Source organism: Ambystoma mexicanum, chromosome 3p (assembly GCF_040938575.1).
Source record: "Ambystoma mexicanum isolate Mex_15411 chromosome 3p, UKY_AmexF1_1, whole genome shotgun sequence".
Lineage (NCBI taxonomy): Eukaryota > Metazoa > Chordata > Amphibia > Caudata > Ambystomatidae > Ambystoma > Ambystoma mexicanum.
The window spans coordinates 207,628,123-207,651,553 of record NC_090925.1 but is presented as its reverse complement, the minus strand read 5'-3'; the positions used below and the strand labels follow the sequence as shown (position 1 = coordinate 207,651,553).

General features: G+C 50.4%; 1 protein-coding gene across 5 annotated transcripts in view; it reads left to right on the top strand.

Moving 5' to 3' along the window:
- The window catches only part of ZNF384 (zinc finger protein 384), a 386,393-nt gene that overhangs the window by 77,436 nt on the left and 285,526 nt on the right, over window positions 1-23,431 (top strand). The window lies entirely within an intron of this gene.

Sequence of the window (23,431 nt, the reverse complement as noted above, 5' to 3'; positions counted from 1 at the left end):
AAGAGGGGTCATTTGTTTGCCATAAAACCAAATTGACCACATAGGTTTAACCTATTAATCGCAAAGGCTTATTTGATAAAGAGCAACTTGCTCCATAAATGCATCGGCAAAGACAGTTTTGGCCTCGATGAACAGTAAAAAATATTTTTCTGGTGAATTTGTCAACCTTGTTATGCCAAAAATGTTTGCTTAAAAATCCCACATTTTTGTTTTTCTAATGGAGTCCTTCCTTTCAGTTTCCTCATCTATACCAGTGTCCCAGCGCAGCTGTTCTTCTGACAAACAGCATGGAACCGTGACTGCTTTGTTAGATGCTGCAAGGCTCCTCAAGCCGGATATGTCCAGACTAGTTTACATTAAGGCGCCAGAGAACTCAGTTTCTTATTTCTGTGCACTCTGCTTACTTCAGGAACACTGCTTTATTAGAAGTTTGATGTTTTGCACCATACCAAATTCCGATTAAGACCTCTGGGTTTTTACAACCAAATGTCATTTTCTGACCACAACAGAATTTCTTTATACTGTTTGAGTGAAGGACACAATGAGCAGGACTGCATGTCGAGTCAGTCGATGTCCCCCTCCCCCGCATGTGCCGCCCAACTAAGGCGCTTCGGGAGTGGGCAGCAAAACTCTTCAACTTTTTCAAACAAGTAAAAAGATGTTGGTGTAACTCGTTCGAAGTCACCAGGCATGCAGCACTGATCCGAAGAACGTTCCATGATCTGCAAAGACAGAAAGAAGCACAGCTATTCTATTCTAATGGGTTGTTGTATAGCGCCAACACACTTGCAGGCCTCAGGCTGCTAATCAAGAGGTCAAGGTCACGCTCGCCCAGTGGGTACTCGCACATCCTTCTGCCTCGAAGAAAAATCAACCATCTGGGGACTCATTTTGTGTAAAAGGTGCCCATGTAGTTTTCCCAATCCTCACACTTGAGCAATGGGGAGGCCTTTTGGCTTGAGATGCTAGACTTCTTTGCCAAGCTCCCAGCTCATAATTGCTTTGGGCTATGCTCAGTGTGTGGGTCCTTCGTGCTCGGAAAAGCTGGCAGACACCCTCTGAAAGACCGCAGCTATGTGTCTGTAGGCTCGGCACTGGCTGCTGTGGGTGAGGACCCTTCTACATCGCCCCGTCGTCTGTCCTCCGGTGCCAGCTCCAATCGCCACAACACAGCAGAGGCTCCTTGTGAATATACCCACTCCCAAAGTGTCCACTCATGTAAAAAGATGGAGGTCATTTTTGACAAGGTAGATGATCCATCCCCTTTGGACTCGAACCTCTGTCCCTTGGAGGTCAGAGGATTGTCTGAGGAGTTCTATCGTGAGGAGGGGGTGTTAATGGACCTTGCCACTGACTTAAGAGGCAAGTGAGCTGGACATGTCTGCATAACCGGCCATACACTCTGCGCCAACTCTGAGGAAACCGCAGGCTTCATTCAGCACCTGATGACCAAGGTGGTGGAGTCTTGGGAATATTGCCCCTTTCCAGACCCAAAGTTCATCTAGTGCTGACCGACATTCTTGACGAAGCTCCTGCCCGAACTGGACTGGGACTAACTAACAAGCCTAGGCCAGCGCCTTCTGACCCAGCTCTTCTTTCTTTGCCTCCCCTGAGAGATTTAAGGTCCAAGCTGCCACAGTGAGTTTAAAGATGTCCTCATTCCCATCCTTACCCTGAACAGAGAGTAAGAGGCTGGATATCTGCAGCAAGAATGTTTTTGGCAATTAATGCCTCCTGTGTCCTGGTCAAATTCTCTTCTGGTCTGCAGTCTGGTGCTGCAGTATACTTACCTGCAGGAGAGCTCAGAGAGGGCTTTGCGACCCTGGTCAGCGATGGCAGGGAAGTATCCTGCCAAATTCTACACTTGAGCCTGGGCACTACTGAATGGTGTCCAGTCATTATCTCGAAAACAAAATGTCGAATTACAATAATGTCGACTTTATTTTTTCGACATTATGACTTTCGACATATTTGTATTCGAGATTATGACTATAAACCCTTCTGAATATGTGACATGTACCATGGCTACAGGGTCTGGTTTCACCACTGGATGGTCCGGATTAACTCCTGGGCATGCTGTTTGACGGCAACAACCTGTTTGGGGCGAAGGCTGATGAGTCCTTCCAAAGGTTCCAGTCCTGGAGGGTAACTATCAAATCCATGCGTCTAGCCTGCTGCCCCCATGAGTAGAGGTAGTGGATTTTGTACTTTCTGCTCCTATGCCTGCAAGGGGACGGGCTCTCTTGGGTAAACAATTACAGCACAGGCTAGGCAAGGGTCAAGGCGCTCAGAGGAGGCTTGTGAACATATGCCTTGCCTTCAGTGGGCCAAATTGCAAAGCCCCTGTGAAACAGACTTCCACCATACAACCCCCTTAGGGAGGATTTTCTTTCAACGCAAGGAGTGGTGTCCTGCCAATTCCAATGCCTGGGCCTTAGTTATGCAATTTCTGCAGGGATTGTGCAATTCGTTTTCCCCATGCCAGTTGTTCGGCATGGGTTTTGAATTTAGTGTTGACATTTCTTATGGGTGCTCCGTTTGAGTCCCAATTATTCTTGTTCTTTTAAGGTTGCTCACCCTTAATGATTTTTCACGATTGCAATCACTTCTGCTAGACGGGTCCGTGAGCTCCAGACATTGTTTTTGGTTTGTTTTTTGTTTTCCTATTCGCTTTCCAAAGAACGCAACGAGAGTGAGGTCCTTCCTTCCAAAGGTGGTCTTGTATTTTGATCACAGCTTTTTGTGGGATATGCTGATGCCAGTGCAGTGACCAAACAGAACCTGTCAAGGTGGAGCATCCCCTGTTTTCAAAAGGTTACAATCTTGCTGGCTGCCTCCTCTGCCCTGCAGAGTCCCTGTCCTGGCAGCTACATGGGCCCTGCTGCACACGTTCGCCAAACATTGCTGCTTCAATTCCCTGTCGGGCCAGGGCGCTTGCTTTGGTGGAACGGTCCATCAGCACTTTCTTTTGTAGGTTGTCCTTGCTCTCCTCCCTCCTCCAGATCGATTGTACTGCTATGGGAGTCTATCATAGATGAGTAATCTGTCGGAGGAAGGAATCCACTAGAAGAACAAACTGCTTCTCTGTTTTCTCTGATGGATGTTTACAAAGGATTCCTCATCGCCCTCCTACCCTGGCCCTCTTGGTGGATAGCTAGTTAACCTTTGGTTCTGCTGTTCCTCTGCATGTGAGTGCTAGTGAAGATGGGTGGATCGAAGGTCACTGGGCACACACCTCCATATATACTGGGCCCAACGTCCAATCCGGCCCTGGGTGAGAAGAGACCTCGAGCAGAGCTTTGCTACCACCCCTGGTGGTGGAAAGTTTCTGAAAAGCAACTGCCCTGGGAGACCAATATCACAGGAGGAACATCCTTTCTAAAGGAAATTGCTGAGAGGTAAGTTCTTTGCTTTGAGTTTTTGTGTACAGGCTGAAAAATGTTTTTGCACCCTCTTCTCCTATCTAAAAATTGTCTGATTAGGTTTTCAGGATTTTTGGCATGCACACAGATCTCAAGATGAAGATGTGCATGCTGCAAATACTAAAAAAATCTGATCAGCTGAACACGGGCGATTAACTTTCGAAGGCCCAAGAAAGTAGCTGCATGGTAGGTTGGAGAGTCATGGAGTATACGCATAACCCAGCGCACACAAACATCTGCTCCCAACACACTCAACATTGAACGCATGCGCAGTATGGTCAAAATAAAACCATGAGTGAATGGTGCGAGGCACACTGCCATCTCAGCACCCAATGGAAAGAAGCATCCACCCACGCCCCCTTCACCCCCACTGCCCTAGATAAACGAGGAGGTAAGGACCTATGGAAATTGTATTTACCAAGAACTATTGTCATAATGTCCATGTGATGAGGCTCTAAACGCAGAATAAGTATACCACGCAACCCAAAATGTAGTAAAAATTAAACTAAAGGGATGGGCACAGTAGACAAAACTTTTAATATGTAGTGGTGGGGAATATTTTCCATTTTCAGCTAAGCACGGTCTTTGTAGGAAACATTGCTACAGACTTTGCAGTAGAGCTGGGCAAGTCTGGTGCGACTCTGGCTGACCTCTGTCCCATCTAGGACTCTGGCTTGACTCTTTTGGTCAGTGAATGTCTTCATCTTTAGCAGGGGCTACCACAAGCTCCCCCCCCCCCACACCCTGACCTCGCTGCCTATGGCGCTTGCAAGCAATAGAAGTGTTTTTTTTTTTATTTTTAATAAAGGAACCTGAACTTCCCCAGACACGCACACCACCCAGACACGTGCAGGTCGCATCTTGCCTTCAGCCTCACATTTTATCCTTTTGGGTGACCCTCCACTGGTTTCTGGGAGAAGGTTGTGTGATGAATCTGGAGACTTTGTCCCTTTTTCCCCTATGCAAAGCCATCTCCTTTGATGCTAGGGAGGTGAGCCCGCTCAGTAAAAACCCTCCCTAGGGGGTTGGGAAAGAGGGACCTTACTGGAGTGACACCCCTTCAGGGGACAATGACTCCCATTCCCATGGGGAACTCCCTATACCCAAGGTATTATCTGCCTACATGGTGGTAAGAAATCTTGACAATACCTCTAAGTGTGTGACTCAAGGTAATGCTGAACTTTGGGAATGCTTGACAGCTGGTGCTGAAAGAATATCGAACCAAGAGTAAAAGGCCAACCACCCTTGAATAGCGAGTTGAAACTCAACGTTGAGGCGTGACTGCGACTTGAGAACATCAGCAAGGGGCTGATCCACGCAGATCTGCAGGTGGAACCCCCAACTGTCTGACAGACGAGGCGGCGCTTAAGGCCTGATGGGTAGAGGCGGCGCATAGTGGACCTGACCTGGGGGTGCAACCACGTTCAGGACGTGGTGGGCCCGGAGCCTGCAAACAGACAAAGTTCAGGGACGAAGATAGGACTGCATCCTCTGCTCTCAGACCGAGAGCCAACAACAGGGGTGGGGGCGAGAAAGCTAAGTGGAACATGAACTCCGCAATCATCCAGTGCTGAAGAGCGGCAAGCCCTGAACTCTGGCGTTGCTTGTGAGACGGACACTCATTGGAGCAAGCGCCACAACACGGTAGGTACGTGGGTTGCCCAGGTCGGAGAGAAGAGCGAGTGGGGAAGGGGGAAGGACTACCCTAGCACCATCGGTCACAGGCACACGAGGGAGGAGGGCACGAGACAAAGAAAAGGTTTACGGGAGCCCGAGAAACCTGAGATGTATAAACCTTGCAGGTCCCAAGTGTACCCAAGAAAACAGAAAGTGACTGAAGCAGAGATGGGTCTGTGACAGATCTGTACTTATTCGTTCCTTCTCCTCAGATGGGAGCCACCCCCTTTGAGGCTAGGGATGTGGGACGTCTAAGGAAGACCCTCCCTAAGGGTCTGGGAAAGTGGGACCTCACTGGAAGTGATCCCCCCCCCCTCTAGGGCACAAGGAGTCCCATGTCTATGAGGAAGTCCCTATCAAGAATACATTGACTGCATATATGGGAATGAAAAGGAATGATGTTACATGCGTTTTGGATTCAAATAGCCATGACATTACTTCAATCACTCTGTGTTAGGGAGAATTCGCACACATATGCCAATTCCCTCTACCTTAGAGACCCCCAGCAACTTTGCTGGATTTTGAGGACTTGATTTCTTTAAACTGGACAGAGTGCGACCCCTTTTCCCACTCATGTATTTTAATGTGATTTCTGAACTGTTTCTTTTGGTTGTGGAGTCTGACAAACTCCATGGGCACCATCTTTTACATTGTGGCACACAGCACCTTTAGTGCAGTGACACAGGGAAGTCTTAGATTTCCCCAAGGTTTAAATACTTTCTCTGGGATAAACTACTGTTTCCCAGAGCAGTAAAGTGAAATGGACTTTACTTACATTTGTAACTTTCTAGACCCAGCACACTATCTTACAATAGGGTGCTGGAGGGGTTACCTAGTATCCCCTTTTGTCTAACTTCTCGGGTAACATTTTTATGTTGCCCTTTCCTCACTGAATGGCTGGTGGCAGTGGTTTTGTTTTTAGTAACGTGGTGTGCATTTACCGTGGGCTATGTTTGCAGCTGCAGTAAAGCACCGAAGGGTGCCATTTTTGTCGCAATGACCCCGGTCTTCTTTTTTGACCATTTCTTTGTGGAAAGGTCCTTTTTGAGATTTACTCTGCATGCCAAACAGGTTTGGTCCCTTTGTTCGTTTTGCCTTTGGACGGATTCCCGAGTGAAGCACGCCTCTGGCTCCAGAGTGTCTGGGGTAGGCAGGAAGTGAGGGAGGTGGCCGCAACTCCCTGTGCTTAGTCTCCTAGGAGACCCACATGCACTTTGTGATTGGCTGACTTTTCCGGCAAGGACTGCCACCCTGCTGTCTTTTGGCTTGGAAGGCAGAGTCGACCACTGGACGAAGGAACGAAGAATAACTTTAAGAGGAATCTTGCTGCAACTTCTGGACTGTTGGTTTGCCCGGTGAAGCCCTGCTGCAGTGCGGAACGCCAAGTTCGCATCGACAGAGAAGCCCTTGCAAGGACGACTTCTCCCCTTGAGTTGGTGGGACCAATCGACTCCAAAGTAAGCCACCTGGATAACTATCTCAGAGCTGGTTGAATTTCCACAGAGTTGCTGCTGGAAACCGTAGAGCGAGGGAGAGGAACACCAGAAGCACGAAAGTCCATCTCGACAGCCTGGAACCGCAGTGTTGCTATTTGTGGTAGGCGCAAGGAGCTGAAACACTAACAGCCACTGAAAGTGAAGTTTGCCGGTTGCAAGTTTTGACCAGTGCAGTGGACGAGTCCCCCGACATCCTTCCTCTAGTCCCCACGACTGAGGCCCAGGAACAGTGAGATCTGCAGAGCTGCACAGGAACAGGAGTAATCTGCTGCATCTTTTCTTCATTTTAAGGGTACTGTACAAAGTCGGAGAACTTGCCTCTTGCTGTAGAGTTGCTTGCATCTTCTACTACGCATGTCTAACAGTTTGTGGCCCTACATTGATTCACCTTTTTCTTCAAAGACTTCTGAAACATTGTGCAAAGACAAGTGACTGGGGTGGTGAAGACAGTCTCTCCTGGGGGTGTGACCGCATGGGAGCTGTGGTGGGCCTGGGGCCAGTTAACTGACTGAGACCAGACCGCCGAGGAGAGATCGGATCACCAGTCTCCGCATGAGAAGTGTGCAGACTGCCGAGCTGGGCAGGAAAAGGGAAGCTGATGCTCCATAGAAGGTAACACGGGCAGAAGGGCAAGCGGCTATGTTCCTGTCTTTTGGAGAAGCAAAATGTGTTACAGGAGCCAGAGAAACCTGAACGCTGACCACGGGCAGACAACCAACCGATGCTCCTGTTAAGTAAGAATTGGTGCAGTCCAACTGGTATGGGACTTTACAAGACTATCTCTTGGTACTGTTAGGAAAGATTCCCAATTATGTGTAATTTTCCCTCCAGTTGTGTACCCCCCAACTTTTTGCTGATGTTAAAGAATATAGTCTGACTATACCAGAGGAGCCCAGCCTTCGGCTGCACTCTCCTTGGCTTTTCGCTCACTTTTAATGGGGAAACTGACATGCCCTTAAGACAGTCAGTACTAGGAGACTTTGTTTCCCTTAGTCCTTTTCCAATGTTGCAACTTTTCTGTAACATGTAACAAGTGTACAAAGTATCTTCCAGTACAGTACACTTCGAGGGGATTGGGTCCTCCGACGTATTCCATATCTTTGACACTAATCACCAGAGCTGTGCTGCTTCGGAAAATTTTCGGCGTCTGTGTCGATATGCCGTCCCCGAAGGACCTCCGCCGACGGCCGACATCACCCGATGTGATAAGTAGGACGGACGACACCCGTAGCCTCAGTTCCGTTTTTTCCGCGAACGTGTTGGCTTTGTGAATCTCGGTACACCTCGACTCTTTGGAGTTTGTTGTATTCTTCTCGGATCTTTGAACCTGTTCAGTTTTTGTGAAAAGCCTGTTTATGACGATGTCTACCTCGTCTTCAACCCCGCGTCCGGGCTTCAAGAAATGCGGGGACTGCGGGTCTAAGATGTCGGTAACAGACGCGCACAGCGCCTGCCTCTGGGGCCTCTGGGAGGCCACGACACGGACGACTGTCGACTGTCAGTCGCTCACGGCCAAGGCCTTGCAGGAGAGCGCAAGAAGAAGTTATTGGTAGGTGTGGTGTCTAAGCCCCGGAAGTCAAGGTCTGCGGGGCTTTCGACGGATGATTCGAGAGGCGACTCTCCGCGTCATCGTCGGAGGTCCAGTGGGTCTCCTTCCAGGAGTCCGTCTCGCCACTCCTCTGCCTCTTCGAGGCATACCCGGAAGCGCCAGCATTGGTTGCCTTCCCCGTCCTCTTCCGAGGACTCCGCCCATCGGCGGGTCGCTTATCCCACGATGCAAGCGACACCGGAGGAATGGGCATGTTAGCGATTCTCGAATCGCAGGGCACTGGTCCGTCCGCGCCTCGAGTGGGGTCGGTCGTGATCGGTCGAGAGACACCGCTCGCACGCCTTTGGGCTCGGGTGGTCGGCACGGTTCGCGGGAGAAGTCCCGCTTGGACAAGGGTAACCGTTCTCGCCATGCCTGTTCCAGGTCCCGGTCCTCGACGCGCTCGAGACCATGTGATCCTGTGCAGTCCTCGAGGAAGACTACGACGCCTGTGGCGCCGAGGTTGTCGACGACCTCTCTCGAGGCTCTGCCTCCGAGGGGGTCGTTGATGCCTAGGTTGTCGAAGGACACGCTCGGAGCTCTGGCTTCCAGGCCTGTGTCGCCGCTGCCGATGCTGCGGCTGACGTCGATGCCGATTCTGTCGGCGCCGACTCGTTCAGCGCCCTCGACGCCTTTCGAGGCGGTGTCGGAGGGGCCCCGTGGCACGAGGGTAGCCCCTAGAAAGGCTCTGGCTAAGGTCAGACATAGCTTTGGTTCCCAGGTGTCTTCCTCTCACCGCCTGGAGTACATTTCAGAGGGTGATGAGGGCTCTGTTGAGGGCTTGGTTCCGGTGCCAGATGAGCTTCTCTCGGGCCATAGCCAATTTGATGACCTGAGGCAGTCGCTGCATGATGCCAGTGGAATGGACACTGCTCCGGAGGTGGAGTTTTGTAGGCCTGAGCCTGGAACTCATGCCGATTCTTCGTACAGGCGCCTTATGTCTCGGGTCACCGAGTACTTGGGATGGTCGGCTCCCCCAGGGGAGTTTGTTCAGGATGATCTTGCGGACATCCTCGATCTTGGTCCCCCTACTGACCCGGTACTGCCGTTTCCTGTGGCTCTGCAGAGAAGGGTGGCAGCGGCTTGGACTGCTGCGGAGAGTCTCCCGGCAGTGGGCAAGTCTTTGTCGCGAAAATACCATCCAGCCAGTAGCGACCCCTGCTACTTGTCCAGGCACCCCACTCCGGAGAGTTTGGTGGTGCAGGCGGCTGCGGCCCCGGCAAAGCAGGCGTCTTATCCTACCATCCCTCCGGATAGGGACGTCAAACGTTTTGATGGCTGGGCGAAGTGTTTTCTTCAGGGGGTATGGCGCTTAAAGCGGCCAGCTCCGTATGTGACTTGTCTCGTTTCACACACACTCTGTAGAACTGTTGCATTAGCGGCTGAAAATATTCCCGAAGGGGACGAACGGGATGGTTTCCTTGCTATGGTTCAGGATGGCAAGGATGCCATGTGTGAGGCTGTTGAGTCTGGTTTGGACATGGCAGATCAGCCGGTCCATGGTGGCGAGCACCATAATACGCAGGTTTGCGTGGTTGCGGAAGTCGGGGTTCGCTCCTGATGTGCAGTCCCGGCTCCTCAACATGCCCTTTGACGGTGAACATCTTTTTGGCAGCAAGGCTGACGAGAGCCTTGAGAGGTTGCAGACCTCCAAAGCTGCAGCGAAGTCATTGGGCGCTGCAGTTCGACAACCTCTGCCTTTTAGTCCTAGGGGACAATAATGGAGGGGAGGTTCCTTTCACTATTACTCGTCCTTCAGTAAAGCGAGCGGAGCGGTCAGTCAAAGAGGCCACCGTAAGAGTGCCAGAGGTGGAAAACAGGGTACTTGAGGTGCCAAGGCCGCTCGGGCAGTTGCCTCTTTGCCCTCAGGCAACGCCGCAGCCGCTACCACTCTGTCATGAAGCCAGGTCCCATGGTTCGCCGGTTGGGGGAAGGCTGGCGCAGCATCTTGTAGAGTGGTGTGCCATTATTTCAGATGTGTGGGTTCTAGAGATCATAACCCACGGCTATTGTCTTCCCTTTTGGCAGAGGCCTCATGACAATCCACCTGGGAACCTCTCTTTGAAGAGTCCGGATCCGCTCCTTGCGCAGGAAATTCAAGCCCTGCTGGAGAAAGGCGCCATAGAACTGGTGCCTGTAGCAAGGAACAAGGGATGGTGTTCCCCTTATTTTTTTGATTTCAAAGAAAGATGGGGGGGGGGGGGATTGAGACCCGTCATGGACTTGCGCGGTTTGAACAAACTCCTCAGGAAGGATAAGTGCAAGATGGTTACTCTCTCCTCCAGGCCCTTCAACTTCAGGATTGGTTGGTGTCTCTCGACCTCAAGGGCGCTTACTTCCATGTGCCGATCCATCCCAAGCACAAGAAGTACCTGAGGTTCGCGGTTGGCGACTCGCACTTTCAATTTCGGGTCCTGCCGTTCGGATTGACCTCCGCCCCCAAGGGTTTTCACCAAGCTCATGGTGGTGGTGGCAGCGCATCTCAGGAAAGGGGGGATTCACGTCTACCTCTACCTGGACGATTGGATGATCAGGGGGAGCTCTCCCGAGCAAGTCCTGGATCATCTGTCCGTCACCTGCCACTCCCTTCACAAGCTAGGCTTCTCCCTCAAATTAAAGAAGTCCCATTTGACACCAACACAGCGGCTCCAGTACATCGGAGCAGTGCTCGACACATCCCTGGGGCTGTGTTTTCCTACCCAGGCGAGGGCTCTTCACATTCAGCAGATGGTGCACAAGTTTCAACTTGCCCAGACGCTCCCGGCGTTCGAGTTCTTGATGTTGCTTGGCCTCATGGCATCCTGCATTCTTCTGGTGCCAGATGCTTGTCTGCGGATGAGATCTTTACAGTGGAAGCACTCTTCCGGCTGGATGTTGGACCCTGTTTAGGTGCCGCCCTCGGTCGCCCAGGACCTTCTGTGGTGGGCCGTCGAAGGCAATCTGATGAAGGGGGCCCCATTTTGGCAGCCCTGGCCGGAGGTTACGATCGTGACGGACGCATCCCTCATGGGATGGGGAGCTCAGGCCAACGAGTTGACAGTCAGCGGTCGTTGGTCTCCGTCGGAGTCCAGACTCCATATCAATCTGTTGGAGCTGAGGGCCGTCAGGCTAGCCCTGAAGGTTTTTCTGCCGACTGTGCGAGGAAAGAGTGTCCTGATTATAACGGACAACACGGTGGCCATACACTAACTCAACAAAAAGCGGGGGAGCAGGGTCACTTACTCTGTGCAGGGAGGCGATGCAGCTCGAGTTCTGGGCCATCCAGCAGGAAGTTTCGATCTCGGCTGTTCATTTGGCCGGATACGACGAATAGGCTGCGGACGCTCTGAGCAGGCAGAGCACGATCTGAGTGGGAGTTGGCACAGGAGATTCTCCTGGAGATCTTCAAGTGGATCTGTTCGCCTCCAGTGTCAACCGGAAGTGCGAAAGGTTCTGCTTGCGGGAATTTCCTCCAAAAGGAGCCTTAGGAGACGCGTTCAGGGTGGAGTAGTCATTCCCACTGCTGTACGTGTTTCCTCCAGTCACCGTCATCCCGCAAGTACTGCGGAGGTTAGAGGTTCGGTTCCCGGATGATCCTCATTGCTCCGGTGTGGGCCCGGAGGATGTGGTACCCGGACCTTCTCGACTTGTCCATCTGCCCTCCACGTCGTCTTCCCTACCGAGACGATCTGCTCTCACGGGAGGGAGGGGGGTCAGGTTCTCCATCCAGAGGTCAGATCCCTCACCCTTCACGCTTGGTTTCTGAACGGTTGAGGTATAAGGATTGGGACCTCCCTGAAGACGTGTTGGAGGTGTTGCTCTCGGCCAGACGGCCGGCAACAAAGTCTCTGTACCGTTGGCGTAAATTCTGCAACTCGTGCAGAGTTAAGAATGTGGATCCTTTTGAGTGTGACATTCCCATGGTTCTGTCTTTTTTTGTTTTCCTTGGCCCACAGGGGCTTGCAAGAGGGTACCATTAAAGGTTGCCTGGCGGCACTGTCCATATTAAGTGCTCGTCTGAAGAATGTTCCTATTTTAAGATTCCTATAATTTCTCAGTTTTTGAAAGGGCTCACTAATGTGTTCCCTCCGTCACCTTTTCTGGTGCCCGGTTGGGATTTGAACCTTGTTCTTAAGTTTCTTATGGGGGCTCCGTTTGAGCCTTTGCATTCTTGCCCTTTGAGACTGTTAACTCTTAAAATTGTACTTTTGGTTGCGGTTACTTCCGCTCGCAGAGTGAGTTATAAGGCACATTCAGTTAAGCCACCCTTCACTGTTGTCCTTCCTGTCTTCTGAAGGTGGTTTCGGAATTTCATTTGGGCCAGAAGGTGGTTCTTCCGGCATTCTATCCTCCTCCGCATCCTGGTAAGGAAGAGGAGAGGCTCCATAGGCTTGATCCTAGAAGAGTGTTGAGCTTTTATATTTTACGCATGTCCCGGGTCAGAGTGGACGATCAACTCACCATTGGTTAAATGGAAAGCGTTTGGGACAAGCTGTGACGAAACAGACTGTCTCGTTGGATTATTTTAGCTATCTCCGAGTGTTACCTCTTGGCGGCTGGCTTGCAGGCCCATTCTACCAGAGGTATGGCTGCATCTACTGCCCTACAGAGGGGTGTTCCTATTCGTAACATCTGTGATGCTGCCACCTGGGCTTCTGTACATACTTTTGTACGTCACGACTCCCTCGATTCCATCCGAGGACAGGATCTGGCCTTTGGCAAGGCAGTCCTTTATTCCGCAATTTGATTTGGCATGCTAAATTTGTGTTCCAAATTCTTTTCCCACCTCCTTGCATTGGTACTGCTTTGGGAGTCTGTCAAAGATATGGAATATGTCGGAGGACCCAATCCCCTCGGAAGAACATGTTACTCTCTTACCTGGTAACGTTCTTTCGATGGGATGGTCCGACAACGTATTCCATATCGCTCCCTCCCTACCTTCCCTGCTGCAGAATTTCTTATGCGATTGCAGCTTACGTTTCCGCAAGGCCTTGTATGTCTGACTGGCAGAAGACTGGTGTCACACGTTCTGGGGGAGAAAACTACAACTGAGGCTACGGGCGTCGTGCGTCTTATCACATCGGGTGACGTCGACTGTTGGAGAAGGTCCTCGGGGAAGGTGCTTCGAAGCAGGACGTAGACGGCGAAAATTTTCCGAAGCAGCACAGCTGTGGTGATTAGTGTCAGATATGGAATACGTCGTCGAACCATCCCATCGATAGAAGGTTACCAGGTAAGAGTAACTTGTTCTTCTGATGCTTGTTAATTTGCTTAGAATGACATGCTGTGCATATGGTCCGATATCCACTGGTAACCGCAGAGTATTGCATCTGGTCTTTCGGGGACCGAAAGGGGACATCGGCATAGGCATGTCCGTAACACTATCCCTATCGTGACGTGTAGTGTACCCAAAATCCTTCACGCGCCTCCCTCAGATTGTTTTTTTTCCGCCCACATAACTGGTCGCCCTATAGCGGAGCTCTTACTAGAGACATTGTTTATCTTTACGGAATTGTCGGTTATTCCCCGTTAAGTCACAAGAACATCTTCGACGAAGACTATGGGGATTCGTCTACGGCTGTGGATTTCAGCACCTAAAATCCTGCGGCTGGATTTTTCCACGTGGTCGGGCCTTCTGGCCAGCCTATACAGTAGGGAGAGTGGGGTTGGGGGGCACTTTTTTTTTTAATGTATTTTTTTTCCCCAGTATGTCTTTCCTCCTTTCCCTTTTCGTCTGGTCATCCTTCCCTTTAGCTATGGTAAGGACTCCTTTTAGGTTCTGCCCTAAGTGTAGGGTTAGATATCCTTGGAAGGACGAACGCAGGACGTGTAACGCCTGCCTCCCCCTAGAGCACAACGAGAAGCGGTGTACGGCCTGCAAACCCCTTCGACCCAAAACCCTCAAGGAGCGCCGTGTTAAGCGGTGTGCCGCATACAGTATGTCATGGGTGGAACCCCCACCGCCACACCCTTTGAGAGTGACGGGGGGTACTTCGGATGACCAAACGTCCGTTGCGGATGTTAGACCTTGAGGCGGACGCTTCTAGGTCCGCCACGCCGGTCCCTAACCCTTTAAGGCCTGACTCCGGTCTTGCTACAGGGTCAACAAATTAGTCCCAGGAGGATAGGTCAGCGGCAATGTGCGCGCCTTGGAAACAAGACGACACGAAGCAACACAGGTTCGATCCTCGGGTCCGCGCTTAAAACCTCTGGGTGTTTAAGCGCATTATAAATACGCAACTAAGAGAAAAACAGTTAGGCAAATAAAATACAAACAATTCCTGTAACAGCGCCTCGATGCCTGCGTGCTGTGTGAGTGCTTTAAAAAAATGTAAATGTAAATACCCGGCGACGGAGGGCGTACAAGCGCATCGCACTAAGCACACAACCCCCGTACTGGTTTCGACATCTTCGTCAAAGGTAAAAGCGCCAACAAGGCCGCTGAAAACTTTGCCGGTTTCCTCGGATCGTTCTGATCCAAAGCCTTGCCCGCATCCGCAGCAGCATCTTGCGACTGGGCAGTCCAAACAAGGGGGCTACTTCAAAAACTGCACATGTTGAAGCGTGGAAATCTGACACTTCGACGGTAGGCCCGAAAACTACAGCTAGGCCTCTACCCGAAACACCGACCGCTAGGCCCTCTAGTGCCACGGAAGGTAGTTTACCTGCTGGTAAACCATCGGAGCCACTGTCTCACGCCGATTTGGCGACTATCGAAAGCAGCATCGAAAGAATTACAGCGGCAGTGGGTCTTACCCCGGTTCCTCCTAAAGTTATGGGACAAGCCGCGGAAAAAGTTTGACGCGGATTGGGATCCCGATTCTTACGACACTTACGAAGATAGCCGGGAGCCTCTCTGACACCCTAAAGGTCTCTTTTCGACGCCATAGGGCGGAAAATGTCGTTGCTTCACCTGCAGGCCTGTTTGGGTCCTCTAAATGGACTACGGAGAAGTTTGAAGGGTGTATAGATCGGCTGGGGAGGATTATCGGGTTTTCTAACCATCCTCCCCCGAAAAGGGCTCGAATGGACCCTAATCTCCAAATTGAAGATCAGTCTCATGCCTTCGAGCAGGAAGACGTTGTCCACATGGACACAAATGGGGACATTTATAATGAAGAAGAGGAAGCTTAATTTCTTCAGTTATGAGGAAGAACAACAGGATACTACGGTCAACTGGGAGGAAACCCAGCAAGAAGGTCTGGACCCATGGACACAGCAATATCAGGACTCTGATGTTTTGTGCTTGGATTCTCCTCTGTCCACCCCGGCTTGCCAGGCCTCTCCTGTAGATGACCAAATGGCATCCATGTTGAAAAAAGCAGCTGAATACTTCAAAATTTCCACTCAAGAGGCGGTGCCTGAGCAGGATTTTGTGGAGGATATCCTTAAGGAGAAACCTCTATCTAGCCAGGCCATACCCCTCCTCAACTCTGAAGATACGGGTGGCTCCCTCATTGGTATCACCAGCTCAAACCTGGGCAGTGAACCCAAGAGTTGAAAAATTATTTCGGCCTTCCCCTTCCGACCCTCTATACATCAGAGGGCAGGCCATCCCATATTCATTGGTAGTGACTACCACTCGGAACAGGGCAGAGGTACCCCTTGCCACGGGGAATCACCGCCGGACCAGGAATCTAAGCGACTGTATGCCCTTGGCAAACGAGTCACGTCATCAGCCGCATACACTACGCGAATTGCTACTATAGCTACACTATTGGCAAGCTATGCTGACGCCCAATGGAACTTGCTCCAGGAAGGCCTCCAAGAGGTTCCTGAACCCGCAAAATCAAAGCTTCTCTCTATTGTAATGGAGGGAAGACAAGTTAACCAGCATGTGATCAAGAACACCCTTGACACTGTGGAAACTGCTGGCAGGTCTCTGGCCCAAGGGACCCTGCTGAAAAGACACGCTTGGCTGCGTACGTCATGTTTTAAACGGGAAACTTAAGCCTCCCTCATCAACAAGCCCATTATGGACTCTAACCTCTAAGGGAAGGCGGTGGATGAGGCTTTGGAAACAGCCAAGAAGGAGCATGAGACTCTGAAGTCTCTGCAACAGATCACACTGAAGCCTTCCACCCAGAGGGGTAGGCGGTCCTTTCGAGGCCAAGCCTGTGCTGGTCAAAACTACGGCACGGGAGACTTCAACTCAGGACAGACTTCTGGAAACACTGCATACTACCTAGCAAGGGGTCAGAAATGCGGCAAAGGCAGAGAGGCCCCAATCCCAGAGGAGCCACAGCCTCTGGTCAGAAATGACCACCAAATCCAGGTCCCCTCCATGTCACCCCGGTCAGGGGCGATTTAACATCTTTCCTCATGGGAGGAGATAACTTCATACCAGTGAGTCATAAAGACGGTCGCCCACAGTTACTGCATGTAATTCGCCCGACCTCCACAATCCAGACCGCAGCCCTCACGGCGCCTTTAATTGGACCATCTGGAGATCCTAAACCAAGAGGTGGAAGCGCTGCTGGGAAAGGACTCCATAGAAGCTGTCCCTATTCTTCAGGTAAACAAGGGTATTTATTCAGTGTACTTCCTTGTACCCAAAAAGGATCTCGTCATGCGCCCTGTTCTACATCTGCGCCCAGCGAACTAGTTTATAAAATCCCAGAGGTTTCGCATGGTAACACTGCAGGATTTGATCCCATTGCTGAAACAAGGGGGGCAACATTGGATATGGAAGATGCATACTTTCATATTTCAATGTTGCCGGCGCACAGTAAATATCTAAGGTTCATGATCCAGGACAGGCATTACCAATTCAAGGTACTCCCCCTTCGGCATCGCCTCGGCACCGAGGGTGTTCACTAAAGTCCTGGCAGTAGCAGCAGCACACCTGCGCAGACTATCAGTCCCAGTTTACCCCTACCTTGACGACTGGCTCATTACGGGGGACTAGTTCAAACCCCCAAAAAACAGTAGATCTCCTGTTCAGTCTGGGTTTCTCAATCAACGAAAAGAAATCCAGCTTAGTCCCCAGTGAAATAAAATAATTTCTGGGAGCTCTAATACGGACAAAGGACTGTCTCTTCTTCCCCTCCGAGAGGGTTCAGAACATGCTTTTTCACATCCCTCAATATGTAGCCAGTCGGGAGGTGACGGTGCGCAAAGCCATGCGCTTGTTAGGAATGATGGCGTCATGCATATACTTGGTTCCCCACGCGCGTCTGCGTCCCATGCAAGAGTGGCTCAACCGCCAGTGGTGTCAGGCCAGCGGACAATGGGAAGATCTGGTAAATGTCTCGCCAGCGCTCGTTCTCTCTGTAGTGGTGGTCAAGAGAAAACCTCTTGAAGGGGAAGACCTTCCCCACCCCTGCAGTGGAAGCCACGCTCACGACAGACGCATCTCTCACAGGGTGGGGGGGGGGCTCACCTGCTTCAGCAAGTAGCACCCAACCATATAAACTTACTGGAGCTATTAGCGGTGTTCAAAGCATTGAAGGCCTTTCAGATGCAACTGCAAGGGAAGACAGTGCTGATCCTAACGGACAGCACTACAGCAATGTATTACCTGAACAAACGGGGGCACTCACTCTCCAGGGCTATTCAAGCTGTCCCAAAACATTTGGATATGGGCTCTCAAACACAAGATGTTTTGTTGTCCCAACATGTTCCAGGGGAGCTCAATCTTCTGGCAGACGTACTCTGAAGAGATTTTCCTCTGCCAGAAGAATACAAATGGCGGCTACACAAAGACATTGTATCCAACGTCTTCGCAGAATGGGGCTTCCCAGAGATCGACTTGTTCGCAACACGGGAGAACACCCAATGCCAAGACTACGCCTCCAGGTACCCCCAGAACCGATCCAAGGGGAACGGTCTCTGGATAACCTGGTCGGGGAAGTTTGTCTAAACTTTTCCCCTGACTCCCCTTCTCAACAAGATAGTGCACAAGATGCACCAGGAACCAAGTACCATGATACTGGTGGCCACCATGTGGGCCCCGCCAGACCTGGTTCGTTCACCTGATGGAAATGTCCCTCTCCCCACCAGTGAGACTACCGTGCCCGTACAACATGTCTCGGGACAGGGGGGAGACCCTACACCCATGCCCACAAACCCTGAACTTAGCAGCTTGGCTCCTGAGATCGTAGAGTTTGGACACCTGCAACTCCCTCAGAGGTGCATGGACATACTCAGGGAAGTGAGAAAACCAAATACGCGTTATTGCTATGCCAGCAAATGGAAACGTTTCGTCATCTGGTGCAATGCCAAGGGCGTCAATCCCATCGATTGCTCACCCACACACATTGTGCTGTATCTAATCCATCAGTTGGACACTGGGCTAGCCTTCAATTCCCTAAAGGTTCATCTGGCTGCCTACACCACTTGACAACAAAAGGTGTTGTGGTTGAAAATACCGGTGATTAAGGCCTTTATGGAAGGGGTTAAGAGGATTTATCCTCCCATTTCTCACCCAGCCCCTGGATGGGATCTGAATGTGGTTTTGACCAGGCTCATGGGAGCTCCCTTTGAGCCTATGCATAAAGCAAGTCTGAAAGACCTGAGTTATAAAACAGCCTTCCTAGTGGCTATCACTTCTATCACAAGGGTTGCCGAACTGCGGGCTCTTTCTTTTCTAGACCCCTTTGTTACAGTCCACAAAGATAAGGTTGTTATGAACACTCATCCCAGATTTGCGCCTAAATTCATCTAAAAGTTCCATGTGAACCAATCAATTGAACTACCCTCTTTCTTCCAGAACCCTACTAACATGGCTGAAAGAAGCCTACACACACTGAATGTGCGCAGGGCAGTCATGTTCTACCTGGAAAAAAATAAACCACTGAGAAAGACTAAACAATTCTTCGTTTCAGTGGCAGCTGGCAGGGAAGGGGATCCTGTCTCTAAATCAGCTATCTCAAGGTGGATTGTAAAATGCATCACACTGTTTCTCTCTTGCTAAGAGAGAACTGCCCTTCAAGCCTAGAGCACATTCTCCTCGAGGCACTGGGGCATCCATAGCATTCATTGCAAATGTTCCCCTTGAGTCCATTTGCAAGGCGGCAACCTGGAGTTCTGCTTTCACCTTTACAAAACATTATTGCCTAGACACTCATTCTAGGTCTGATTCTCAGGTGGAACAAGCAGTACTAAGACATGTTTTCTCTAGTGTTCCTTCTCACAACCCAACTCTGGGTACTGCTCGCTAGTCTATGCACAGCATGTGATTCTAAGCAGATTAACAAGCATCAGAAGACATGCATTACTTGACGTAATATCATTTCTGATGATTGTATTATTTTGCATATTTTTAACCCTTTCTTGCTGCCAGGTAAACCGTGATTACCGCGTTGGGCACGAATAGGTGGCCTGGCTCAAATGGCCATGCCACAAGGTTCTTTGTCCTGTCCTTTGGCCATCTTGCCCCTTCACCTTCCCCAGGTCGAGTTGACCCGGGCCAGTCCTTATTTGGGCATGACCTCTCCCGCGAAACGCCAAGCTTTTGCAGGCTTCTTCATGCCTGGTGTGTGTGCCTCCAGGATATGGGCTGGGATGTCTGTTCCCAATACACATCTTGGGTGCCAGAGTCTGGAGTGCTGTGAATGCCTGGGACCTCCGTGGTCCATGATTGGTCCACACATGGTATGCCTGTATGTGAGCAGATCTCCCTTTGGGTCCTCTTCATTTTGGCACAAAGGATATTCTGGATAAGAGAAAGCCCCAAACACCCATACCAGGTCGATCTCTGGAGTTTTCACTGAACGAAGGATAGGATCCAAGTATCCTGAAAATAAGCAGCAGAGTCGAGGAACTGCTGGTGACCCGCTGGAACAATTGGCACCATGAGCCTGCTGTCGTCCCATGGGACCCCTCTGCATGGTCGTCCTAGAAGGTCTGCGAAGACACCTCGACCCATTGGAATAGTGGGACCAACTAACTATTCTCAGCACCTTCATCAAACCCTGCAAGTAAGCCTTCTCGGAAGTGTCCCTGGGCCAACCAGTGGGCCGACCAGCTTATGCAGACTCTTTACCCTGATACTGCCACTGTTTCGAGGAGGCCCTCAAAACTTGGTACATCGCTAGCTCTGTGTTCACGGCACTCCTGCACTGAATTTCACACTAGGCGTTCCCAGGTCTGGGGTAAAGTGAGTGCGTCCGAACCGGAGTATACACGGTTACTGTCGCCCAGTTTTGGTGACAAACTTTGCAGGTGTGCTGCATTTGTGCCCCTCTTGACCCTGAAGCCTGCTGCAGTGAAACTGGCATGATCCATCCACCAGGAGCGGAGAAATCGCCACTGTCCCGATTGAGAATCATCGCTGTATCTTCGCTGAAAGCCGCAGAGCTGCCAAATTGCTGCACTTGAAACTGCAACCGAAGTGGACTCGCCGAAGTTTGGTCCGGAGTGCACCGGGGGTCGGTGAGTAATCTCAACCCTAACCAGTGGCCCTTAGCACCTCCATCCATTTTTACACATGAGTGGCACCTGGGCCCCGCGGCCCCCCCTCTCCTTTCCACTGCTAGTGCGAATTAGCAAACTATTCCCAACTCTTGGAATCCACTCTGCCCTCAAGTGCAGACCCTCCTCGAATAGTGAGAATCTATTATTCATCGCATCACCACCCTTCCTGAGCTGCCACACTCTTGTAGAGACCCCGTTTTGCCCATATGAACTGCTGCGTGCGCTAGCATTGCATGTACATTTGAGCATTAGGCTCCACTCTTCTTATTGATTGGACTGCCTCTTAGGAGGGTGTTGGATGCAGAAGGAACTAAAGACTAATTGCACTGCCCGTTTCCTTGCCCTTTTAGGTTTTGGACCCATTTTGTGCATAAACCCTTTAGACCCCATTGGTCTTGTATATATGGATTTAGATGAGATTGTGTTGGCTTAATAGTATTACTGTGATTTGATTTGTGTTTTGAAACTCAAAGGTCTTGAAATAAAGGTATTTGTAGTTTTAATAGATCTACACCTGACTGGGAGTGTTTTGCAAGTGTCCTTTACCCTGTGTGCTCATTGAGGCCTTTCAGTCAACCTCACCCCTCCTGAGACCTTGTCTTGACCGCTGCCAAGCTACCTTGATTGGTCTGGCTTGTCCAGAATGTTACCCTGTTCCGAGAAACTAGGCTGGCCTCCTGAACCTTTGCCCGCCAGGTCAGAGTTCAGAAATCCATCTAGGTAACCCACCTTTTTATTATAGGTCTGTACTACACAAGTTGGTAGTGTGACTAAGCAGCCAGGCTTATCTTAAGACTGGTATTGTGAGCTCAGTTATAGTGTATATATATTTGTATTTATACACACAAGGATAATTAGACCATCTGTAAAAAGCTGCAACTAATAGTGACATGAATCCCAAAGTTAGGATTCAATTTTAACAAGAGCAATAAAGCAGTTGAGTAACTTTTAATGTTATGCATATTCCAGCACATTGGGTGACGTCATTTTGAGTCCATTAATAACAATTATTTTTGATCACTATTGCAGTATTCATTTATAAGGAGGGAAAACGTCTAGTTGGATCAAAAATTACTTTGTCCAGTTAGATTCTCCCAGAGGGATGTAGGCAGTCTTTTATCCCAGCAATAAGTGTTCAACAATTAAAACCTGTAAGGGAACAAGCACTGTCAAAGCCAATAGGTCCAGAAGGGGGCTTTTACGGAGCCAGGTCAGCCAAAGTCAATGGACTTATTCAAAGTTCTGATGCTCTTCTTAGAAAATGTTTTAAATAGTCAGTAGTTCAAGTAGAAAATCACTGAAGCTCAAGAGGAGCAACCTAGAAGAAGCACAAGCTGGAAGGCCAATGTAAGTGAGTTGAGGTCAACTCAAGGGGGTAAAATAGTACTTACCACGCTAGGAAGAATTTGTTCCAGCTGGATGCATTCCTGTTGCAGAGTAGCAGACCCTTGTTCCTGGTCCTTCGTCGTGGTGACGAAAGGGAGAGGACGTCTGGCAGGCTTCTGTGGCAGCATTCTAAAGAGTGGCTGTGCAGCAATGGATTCTCCTTGATTCAGCAGCCTTTTGTGGCTTTGGCACCTTTTTCTCAACGCCAAAGAATGAACAGCTTTAGTTAGAAGTTACTTGATCCCTCGGTCCTGGACTCTGATTTCCTGCTTCTGTAGGGTCCTCTGGATGCCCAGTTGTGGCCGGTTTAGCACTTCCAAAGACAATGTACTCCGATGGTCAGGGGTCCCCGGCCATTGGGATTCTGCAGCCTTGGAATGGCACAGCAAGTCTGAGGTTGTGCTAAAATGAAGATTGTCTCAAACCTAGTTGGTCCCACCAGCCCAAGGGGAGGAAGTCGTCCCGTACTGGTTTTCCGAGTCGAATTGAAAACTGGTCAGCACAGCTGCGGGGCTTCACCAGGCACTTCTCGGTCCAGGAGGGTGCTGCAGGTGTCTCTTCACAACTTCTTCATCAGATGGGTCCTCCAGTGGTCGACTTCCTCTAGTCCCAAAAAAGGGAGGGGAACAGAGGGAAGAAAAGTTAACAATCCTACTAGGCCAGGTGTCATTCAGATCGTGCAAGTGCATGGGAAAGGGTAAGAGCGTGGGGGAGGGGGTAAGGAGAGAGTGCAGTCAATGGGATAAATGGAATAAAAAACAATAAGTAAAAGTAAGGCCAACTGGTCCAAAGAAACACAATATTGTACCTATAATCAAGTGATGGAAACAGCCTTAGATGCACTGGCCCCACTGGGCAAGTGCAAAGCTAAACCTCCCCTAAACCAGTGGTTCAATCCCAAACTGAAAGACCTTCGTAGCAAAAATGAAATGCAGAAAATAACTGAGGCTCCAACAGAGACGGCTCCAGGAAGTGTCAGCAGGTGTCCGCAGGGGAAGCCATTGGCCAGCCGTCAACCAGCAACTACAAGGACCCATAAGGTAGGGTGGCTTGGGTTGGGGAGAGGTACAACTCTACCCCAGATACGGGACCACTAGTCAAAACTAATGTTGTTCAATGTAATCACTGCCCATTGCCCCAAACTGCATTGATAGCAGGGCCTCTGTGCCCAAATTGCATTGTGTGACCCCCAGACTGCATTGCTAGCCCTCTCTCCCACTATACAGGTGTTTCAAACTTAGCAGGGCCTCTGTGCCCAATTTGCATTGTGCGATCCCAAACTGCATTGATGGCAGGGGCCCTCCAACCAGCGGATACCCTTCCTAACCCACACAGCCTGCTCACCACAGTGAACCGCACTTGGGGAGACGGACAGTAAAGAGATCCACCGATGACACCCAACTTAACCCTTACCTCCCTCCTTCCCCTCCTAGGACAGCGACTGAACGAGTAGTCAACCCCAGCCG